At 41.8% G+C, this 10,448-nt stretch overlaps 1 pseudogene; it reads right to left on the bottom strand.

The window, feature by feature from the left end:
- Positions 1-7,047: 7,047 nt before the first annotated feature.
- On the bottom strand, positions 7,048-10,448 carry LOC149991428 (transcription initiation factor TFIID subunit 10 pseudogene; annotated as a pseudogene).

Genomic DNA, 10,448 nt, shown 5'->3' with positions numbered 1-10,448 from the left:
CAAACACAGGAATTCTGATCAATTCTATCTCACATGATTACCATCAAAAAAGAAATACATACACACACAATACGTTTATATATGATGATTTCTCAGGTATGTTACTGACTGGAGAGAACACCCTCCTGTTTTGATAAGGCTTAAATGAAAACCAATTTCTTCACTTAAAAATTCCCACATCTGATGACTGGCTCCCCACTCCGCCTATGTCAAACCTTCTGGGCTGGGCACTGAAGGACACACTCACCTCATGCATCAACCCCTGGCCCTATGTCTTCATGTCATGACCTTGGGTGAGTCATGGGCGGGGTTAGGAGTGCTCCTTAACTAGACTCAGAGACCGTGAACCATGTATGGAAACCCCACTGAGCCCTCACTAAAGGAATTCCCCACTCCACTTTGCCCTAGATGGATCTGAAAACTGCCGTGGCCCCTCCAGCACCCCTTCCCCAAGGTGGCGGGGGAGGCAGAGAAGTCTGAATGGACCAAGACAATGGGCTTGGAGCCCTGAGCCTTGAATGCTGGAGCTGCTCACCAGTCCACACTTGCCTCATTGAAGTAACTCAAAGTAGGTACAATGCCTGGGGCACAGAGAGCGTGGAGGAGTGATGGGGGCATGAGGTGGGCCCAGGGGAGAGAGGCAGGCCTGACCAGGCAGGGCCCTGTAACTCAGAGCAGGGCCGTGAGCCCACCCACTACAGCCCCCTCCAATCCACCGAGGTGAGATCACAGCAGTTACTGGGTGGTGAGTGGGCTGGAGACGGAAGAGCATCTGGTACTAGGAAGGTTACTGCAGGTTCCAGGAAGGGCCCGCTGGAGGCTGGGGAGAGGGGAGAGTGAGGATGGGGAAAGGGGGAGAACCACTTAGGAGGCAGCAGCCACAAGATTTTGGGACAGGTTAGAGGTAGCGCTTGAGGGAAAGGCAATGTCGGGGTGACTTCAGACCTCGAGCTGACAGATGGAAGGACTCGAAGGGGTGGGGGCTCCAGGAGCAGGAACGGTGAGGGAGAAGGGGGACCTCATGTGCCCACCTCCCCTTCCCACCCCCAGCCCAAAGGACAAAGAAAGAAACTTAGCACATTTCTCCAGACGCCACCCAGCCACCACACTGGGGCGAGGGTCAGACCATCCCGCCACACTACCCTGCTCCCTAGGGCCTCAGCGCAGGAGGCGGAGCAAAGAACTGGCAGAAACAGAAACGGGGCTCTTGCCTCATGAACAACACTTTCACAGCCTCCCAGGAACCCCATTCCCAAACCAGGGGCTCCCCCGACCTCTCAAACCCCACCCCTGGCCCTCCGGGGGGGTCTTCATCCCCCTTCCCACACCCCGACTCTCAAGCCAACGCCAGAGTCATTACTAGCACTTATTAAGCTACTAATTAATTGAATTTTCCCCCCTCGCATGCTGCTCATGAGTTCATTGTAGTAGCAGAGGCTATAGTTCTTGGAAGTAATAACTTGGCCCGGGAGGCATTTTAATGTCACCTATAATTGCTGGAGGGGGTGGGCTTCAGAGCCCAGGTAGGCTGGGCTAATTTAGGTAAGTCGACATAATGCTCTTAACCTAAAAAATGACGTTTAGTTTGTCTTAATGTTGTTCTGCATCTTCCAAATTTCCTCCACTGGAAAGCATTATTTTTATAACAGCAAAACTTAAAAATATGTATAAATAAACTTAAAGCAGAGAAGGCTTTAAAGAATGTTTAGGAAAATTGTACCTGGGAGGATGGAGCCACAGGGTGCTGGGCTAGGGGCCTGGAGGCATGGGCTCCCTTGGCTCCCGCAGCTTCTGTTCCAGGCTGTTCTTTCTGTTCCCTCCCAGTGACCCAGCGGCTAGTGTCACCAAAGCCTGGGTACACATCGGGGCACTGAAATCGCTAAGACTCAGTTTCCCATCTTCATGGAGCTTGCATTCTAGAGAAAGAAACAGAGAAATAAGTAAAGAGATCATTAGCTAAAGGAGAAAACCGCGGGCGTGGAGAACTGTGCTGTAGATAGGATGGTCAGGGTCTTCTTGAGGGGGTGACATCTAAGCTGAAATCAAAGGGATGAAGGGGGAAGCCCCAGCCATACCTGGTGTTAATTCTTTAAATGTTTGATAGAATTTGCCAGTGAAATCACCTGGTCCTGGGCTTTGTCCTTTTTGGAACGTTTTTGATTAATGATTCACTCCCTTAGTTGTTATAGGTCTGTTCAGAGTTTCTATTTCTCAAATCAGTTTTCGCAGTCTGTCCCGAAGAAAGTACGTTTTGCCTAGGTTGGCTGGCCGGTGTACATTTCTTCAGCGTATTCTCTTATAATCCTTTTTATTACTGTAAGTTCAGAAATAATGCCCCGCTTTTCTGACTTTAGTTATTTGCATCTTCTCTTTTAAAAGAAAAATTAGTCTAGCTAAAGATTTGTCATTTTTTATCATTTCAAAGAACCAACTTTTTATTTCATTAATTCCCTCTATTGTTCTTTTATTCTTCATTTCACTGATCTCTGCTCTAATTTTTACTATTTCCTTCCTACAACTAGCTATGGCTTCAGTGTGCTCTTATTTTTCTAGTTACTGAAGGTGAAAAGTTAGGTTATTTATTTGAGATATTTTTTCTTTTTTATGTGGTCATTTACAGATATAAATTTCCTACTGAGAACTGCCTTTGTAGTATCCCATAGGTTTTCATTGCTGTATTTTCCTTTTTATTTATTTTTAAGTATTATCCAATGTCTCTTGCTATTTCTTCTTTTGCCTATTAGTTGTTTAAGTGTGCATTGATTAATTGCAACATATTCATCAATTTTCCATTTTCCTTCTGTTAATGATGTATACTTTCATTCCGTTGTGGTTGGAGAAGACACTTTACCTAATTTTAATCTTTTAAAATTTATTGACACTTGTTTTTTTGACTATATCATCTATACTGGAGAATGTTCCATGTGTAATATACACATAGAGAACACTGTTAGGTCTAGCTGGTTTATAGTGTTGTTCAAATTCTCTATTTCTTTATTGACCTTTTTCTAGTTGTTTTTTCCATAATTAGAAGAGTGGTAGTGAAGTCTCCAACTATTATTTTAGAACTGTTTTTAAGTGAGTATATAATTTTCACATCTACTTGGTGGATTAACCTTTTTATCAATATGCAATGCCTTTCTTTGTCTCTTGTAACAGTTTGACTTAAAGTATATTTTATTTTATTTCACTATAGCCATCTCAGCTCTCTTTTGGTTACTATTTACATAGAAGAGTGATTTTGATGTTTTCATTTTCAATTTTTTCCTTTGGATTTAAAGTATATTTCTTATAAACAATATACAGCTGGATTATGTTTCTTTTATCCATTTCTCTGCCTTTAATTGGAGAGTGTAATGCATTTACACTTAAAGTAATTACTCATAAAGAAGTACTTATTTCTAGTATTTTGCAGTTTTCTACATATCTTATACTTTTTGTTCCTTATTTCCTCTATTACTGCCTTCTTTTGTGTCTAATTAATTTTTTTAATAGAGAACCATTTTATCTGCTTCTCACTTCCTTTTGTGCACATTTTAAAGTTATTTTCTTATCCATGGGTCATTCCACAGACAGGGACAACAGTATGGGGATTGACTGTGGGAACTGGGGGTGGGATGGGTAGAGGAGGGCAAAGGGAGAAAAATTGGGACAACCATAATAGAATAATAGTAAAATGACTTAATAGAAAAATAAAGTTATTTTCTTAGTTAGCCTAGAGATTATGTTTAATATCTTAAAATTATAACAATCTAGTTTGAATTAATATCGTTAGCTTTAATATTACACAAGATCCATGTTCTTATACAGATTTATTCTTACCCCTTTATACTGTTATTGTCACAAATTACATCTTTATATACTGTGTTCCAATCAACATAGATTTATAGTTATTTTTATGTAATTATATTTTGAATGATATAGAAAAATAGACATTACAAATCAACAAAACAATAATGCTTTTATATTTACATACTCTATAGATTCCCAGGACTACCATAACAAATTACTATAAACTGTGTAGCTTAAAACAGCTGAAAGTTATTCTCTCACAGTTCTATAGCCTGAAAACTAGGTATCAGCAGCTTGGGTTCCTTCTGGGGGCTCTGAGATGGGGGTGGGGAGTGACAAAGGGTTCAGGAGGCTCTTTATTCACCTGAAAGACACCCTTAGGTGGATTCCATGGAGAGTTTTGAACTACTGGACTGTAAGGGCACAGCAAGGGCCAGGGAGATCACATAAGGCTCCTTCCTAATAATTTACTCATAGCTTACAAGGGAATGTAGAAAGTGAGAAGACAGCAGTGTGTGTGTACACTCTAGGGAGGGAAAACAGTTCTCACTGGGAGTATGACTTGAAAGGCATAGACATATGCCCTATGATAAAAGAGCCCTGAATTCCTGTGCAATGGGGAAGTTTGTGGCCTAATGTTAAGTGTATAGGTCTAGGGAATTTCCATAAGAACACAGCTCTTCTTCCTCTCTGTGCTGTCCAGCTATTGACAAATAAAATGCACATCTGTGTGTTTTGGGTGGAGGGGTGGTATGAAGGGAAAAGAAAGTTCTTTCACCTTGTTTCACTGAACTATCCAAGGTCAGAGCCATTTTCTGTTCATCAAAATGCTGTCCCAATAGGATCCTACTGCTACTAAGAAATAAGCAGGGTGGTTCTAGAGCACAATGGACACAGACTAATAGGGACTAGTGGTTTGACCCACATCATTACCAGCCCAATATAAAGCATATATCATTCTAGTAAGGTACAATAAAATATGAAGTAGCCAAAAATCAATAATGCTAGGGATTATTTAGGTCCATTAATGAAGAAACAAAGCACAGCAGATGAATTGCATAGCACAAGTGGCTTTATCTCTCTTCATGCTTTTATGTCTACCTTCTCCATGGTTTCAGCCCCAAAGTTTTTTCTTTAATTATTTATTTGTTTGTTTGTTTGTTTTTAGAGAGAGGGGAAAGGAGAAAGAGAGGGAGAGAAACATCACTGTGTGGTTGCCTCTCACTTGCGCCTCCAACTAGGGACCTGGCGTGCAACCTAGTCATATGCCCTGACTGGTAGTCGAACCAGCGACACTTGGTTCGCAGGCCGATGCTCAATCCACTGAGCCACAGCAGCCAGTGTTCAAAGTTTTTGACTACATTATAACCGTTCCTAAAAAGACAAAGCAGGAGGTCAACTGGACCCTGGGAATCCTGGCACTAAGCAATTTAGTTGTTAAGAAGCAGAGAGTGATATAAAGCTCTCACCCTCAGTATTGGTCCAAGTACAGGCAATCCCAACAAGTTTGCTGTGAAGGATTTCTAGAATGGAGTCATCCTAGTTACCTGGAGATGATTGGCAGACTCATGCCAGCTAATGGTTTTGCCACTGCCTCACTTACATATCTAAAACAACAGTATCTTCAGTTGGGTAGGTAAGGGTCTGCAAAAAAGGCAAAAGCAGAAAGTACACTCAATCTAATGCTCACCTCCCTCCCCAGCCTTAGCACCATAAAATTCTATCAGACTTACCAGCTGAGGTGCCAGCAGCAGTAGCAGCAGCAAAACATAATGCCAGAAAAGAATCCTGGTAGATACCATTTTGGTGAAAAGTAGTACAGTTACTAAGCCTCCTTATACTCTGTACTCCATCCCTCCACACCCACTCCTGAAATTGCTCTTCCTATCTAACATTGTTCAAGTATTTGATACATTTTTGGTGTGTAGAAATCTCTTTGTCTCTGCCCCTTGACCCAAACCCCATCTCATCTTGTTTTCTCTGATATTTTTTTCTGTTGGCACACCCAAGGCCAGAAAAAATATTAAGTTCAAGGCCAGCTTTCTGCTTGTTGAACATAATAGCACTCAAATACATGAAGATGAGAAAGTGATAGAAGCATTTGATTAGGCAACAGCACATTGTTTAGGGACACCATCTTCTCCCTCCACATGAACTCTACTTGTAAATGAACTCTATCAATGAACTCTACTTGTAAATAAAATTTGCATATGAAATAAATGAATGGTTAGATGGATGAATGGTTGGATAGCTAGCTAGCTAGCTAGCTAGATAACACAGAGGGCAAGGGCATACATGTGCAGACATGTATCTAAGTGTATAAACACCTTAGTTTCTAAGTTTAAAACTTTATAGGATGATAAGAAATATTCTATTATCTGGGGAACTTCATTTATATCTGTTAAACAAATGAATAAGTAGATCAGATATGGATCTATGGATCTCTTCACTAAGTCACCGGGAAATGGGGCTAATAGAAGAGCACTTCAGAAATCACAGAACAAGAACCTCCAAAAATCCACTCCTCAATAAAACCAATAAGAACACTTGCAAAAAATTTACCAAAATCAACTTTTTTAGAACTCTGGAATAATTCAGAGACTTGCAACAGTTCAAGGAGCATTTATCCAAGAAAAATGGCTGAACCTCTGTGAAAGTAGTGAGCTTTGTGACATTTTAGCTTGTCCTATTCCAATTTCCCTCTCCTTGGCTCCATAATAACCTTGAAAAATAACAACGTGACAAGTAAATCAGTTGTGAAAATCAGTAGCCTAGCAGTCACTGGAGGGGGCAGACCAGGCTTGAGGTCCTCAAAAGCCCCATTTCTAGAAAATAGTCACAATTTGACCTGATAGTTCTTGGAAACACCCCCTCACATGACTCATATTTATTTGACCTGCCTCAGAGCTTGCTCCATGAACACGCTTTTTTTTTTTTTTTTTTTTTTTTTGCTTTGATAGTCCTTATTTTTTTAGAGCAGCTTTGAGTTTCAAGAAAAACTGAAAATACAGGGTTTCCATATTACCACTGTTCCTTCCTGCTCCCCCTCCACAGTTTTCCCCTACCATTAATGTCTTGCATTAGTATGTATGGTGCATTTGTCACATGAGGAACCAATGTTGATGCATTGTTATAACTTAAGTCCATTGTTTACATGAGAGTTCCTTTTTTCTTTTGCCTGTCACAATAAAGTTTGTTGTGAAAACAGGCTGGTTTGGGGACAAGGAGACAGAAAAAATATAATGATTGAATGGCTCAGATGAAATAATGCAGCTTCTTCACATTGATCACATATGTACTGAGGGCAGGGGTCAAGTCCTCCATGATTAGAGTGTACCTGCATTCTTGCTCTTGCTCTGAGAGCTGCCAGAGGCTGTGCCCTTCATTTTTCAGAGTTGTAGTGCATCATTGGCAATATCTGAGATGAATTTCTGAGCAGCCAGGGAGATGAACCAAATTATGTGAGAGTCTGGAGGCCTCAAACCCAGCGTGATTCAGGTAGTAACCAATCACTGCTTCTGGGATCATAGGTGTGTATGTAATCTTCCAGATGCATCAGGAAGTTCAGCAGAGGCATCCTGGATACCAGCAGCTTCATGTTTCCATTGGCTGCACTTGGCAGCACATAAACCCCATTAGAAATGGCCCCCTCTGGGGTCATCGCCCAGCCAGCTTACACCTGAGTTGCCCAGCGCCACTCACTTGGATCCCTAGCACATGCCTCCATGGCTCCTGTTCACCCTGCTGTGGCTCCAGTCCCAGGCTTCCCTGCTGTCCCAGCATGGCTGGCCTTGTTCTCCAAAGAGATGCCTGGCAGCGGAGGCCAAGTCCGTGGATGTCAACCTGGAACCCCAGGCAGGACAGGACAGAGCAAGAGCTTCACTCTTTTCAATTGTACATTCTACTTGGGTTTTCACGAATGCATAACGCATGTATCTGCCACTGCAGTATCATACAAAGTTTTCACTGTTCTAAAAATCCAGTGTTCCATGTATTCATCACTCCTTTTCACCTTCTGAACAAGTAGAATCACTGATCTTTTTACTGTCTCTATAGTTTTGTCTTTTCTTATGTGTCATTGTTAAGTGGCTTTCCTCACTTACCAATATACATTTAAGTTTCCTCCATGTCTTTTTGTGACTTGATAGCTCATTTCTTTTTATTGCTGGATGATATTCCATTATATACATGTAGCAGAGTTTGTTTATCCATTTGCCTATTAAAGGACATCGTCATTGCTTCCAAGTTTCAGAAGTTATGAATAACATTGCTGTAAACATTCATGTGCAGGTTTTTGCATGAAAAACATTTCCACTCATTTAAGTAAATAAATTAGACTACACCAAATTAAAAAGTTCCTGCACAGCTAAGGAAAGCATCATTAAAATTTAAAGGAAACCACCTGTATGGGAGAACATATTTGCCAATGATATATTGGACAAGGTTTTAATCTCCAAAATATATAGAGAACTCAGACAACTCAACACCTGGAAGACAAACAACCCAATTAGAAAATGGGTAAAGACTTCTCACCAAGATGGAGGCCTAGACAGACATGCTGCATCTCCCTCAGCAACTAAGAAGGAAAACAACTACTTCAAAACCAGAGACAACCAGAAGTTCCAGAAAATCAAGCTGCATGGAAGTTCAACAAACGAAGATATAAAGAAGAAATACTCATCCAGACAGGCAGGTGGGGTGGAACCAGGGCGGAGAGGACGCAGTGTGGTGGCAGCAGGAGAGGCGGCAGCGACAGAGGCAGGCCAGTGGCGAGTGCAGTCACACCTTTTAAAAAGTCAGGAGGGACACCTAGGGAGCGCTCCCAGCACTGGACCAGAACACACAGTTCACAGTCCCAGCACCGGGGAAAATAAAGCCTCATTGCTCTTGACTGTGCAAACCAGTGGGAGTTGGAATGGAAACTGCTGGTTTCTCAGTAGAGTCTGCTTGTGTAAAGGGCCCCATGGTCCTAGAACATCCGCAGACCCAACCACTCTGGGAACGACAGCCAGGGCAACAGCTAGAGAGGTACCAGTCCCATACAAAGTGGGAGAAGTGCCTAGAAAAGGGGTGAGTGCTGAGAAAGTGGCATTGTTCCCTCTCAGAACCCTCCCACACACGCAGTGCCACAACGTGGTGAAACAGGTTGTCCTGTAATGATGGATACCTAAGGATCCACCCCTTACAACATAACAGGAGTGACTGCTCTGCCTAAGATACAGAGGCAAACAAACACAGGAGCCTTTCAAGATGAGGAGACAGAGAAGTATGGTGCAAAATGGGGAACGAATCAAAGTTCCAATGGGAGAACTAAGTGATGAGGAGATAGCCAACCTAACAAATGAGGAGATAGCTAACCTAACAGATGTAAAGTTCAAAACACTGGTGATAAAGATGTTCACAAGCTTGACAGATATGCTTAAGTATGGCAAATGGATAAGGGAAAAAGTGAAGGCTATGCAAAATGAAACAAAGGAAAATCCACACAAAACCAATGGTGAAGCGAAGGAAACCGGGGTTCAAATCAGTGATTTGGAACATAAGGATGAAAAAAACAGTCAACCAGTACAGACTGAGGAATCAAGAATTGAAAACAATGAGTAATGGCTTAGGAACCTCTGGGACAACTTTAAACATACCAACATCCTAACCATAGGGGTGCCAGAAGAAGAAGAGGAAGAGCAAGAAATTGAAAACTTATGTGAGGAAATAATGAAGGAAAACTCTCCAAATTTGGCAAAGGAAATACACATGCAAGTCCAGAAAGCACAGAGAGTCCCAAAGAAGCTAGACCCAAAGAGGACCACACCAAGACACATCATAATTAAAATGCCAAATGTGAAAGATAAAAGAGAATCTTAAAAGCAGCAAGAGAAAAGCAGAGAGTTACCTACAAAGGGGTGCCTATAAGACTATCAGCTGATTTCTCAAAAGAAACTTTGCAGGCAATTAGGGGCTGGCAAGAAGTATTCAAGGTGATGAAAAGCAAGTACTTACAACCAAGGTTATTCTATCCAGCAAGCTATCATTTAGAATGGAAGGGCAGATAAAGTGCTTCCCAGACAAGGTAAAGCTAAAGGAGCTCATCATCACCAAGCTATTATTATATGAAATGTCAAAGGGACTTACTTAAGAAAAAGAAGATCAAAACTATGAACATTAAAATGACAACATAGTCACAAATAACAACTGAATCTAAAAAATAAAAACAAAATCCAACTAAGCAAACCAGAGTAGGAACAGAATCATAGATATGGGGATCATTTGGAGGGTTATCAGCTAGGAGGGGGAAGGAGGAGAAATGGGGAAATGGTGCAGGGACTAAGACGCATAATTTCTTGGTACAAAATAGATAGGAGGAAGTTAAGAATAATGTAGGAAATGGTGAAGCCAAAGAACTTATATGCACGACCCATGGACATGATCTAAGGGAGGGGTGATTGCTGGAGGGAAGTGGGGTACTGGGCAGAGGGGAGCAAAAGGAAAAAATTTGGAACTACTGTAACAACATAATCAATAAAATAAAAAATGGGTAATGGCTCTGGCTCATGTGGTTCAGTGGATTGAGTGCCGGCATGCAAACCAGGGGGTCGTCAGTTTGGTTCCCAGTCGGGGCACATGCCTGGATTGCGGGCTAGGTCTTCAATTGGGGGCAT

The sequence above is a fragment of the Furipterus horrens genome, unplaced genomic scaffold (genome assembly GCF_987537825.1).
Source record: "Furipterus horrens unplaced genomic scaffold, mFurHor1.1.pri manual_scaffold_17, whole genome shotgun sequence".
Taxonomy (NCBI): Eukaryota; Metazoa; Chordata; class Mammalia; order Chiroptera; family Furipteridae; genus Furipterus; species Furipterus horrens.
Note: the sequence above shows the minus strand (reverse complement) of the source record. Positions and strands in the feature narration are given on the sequence as shown.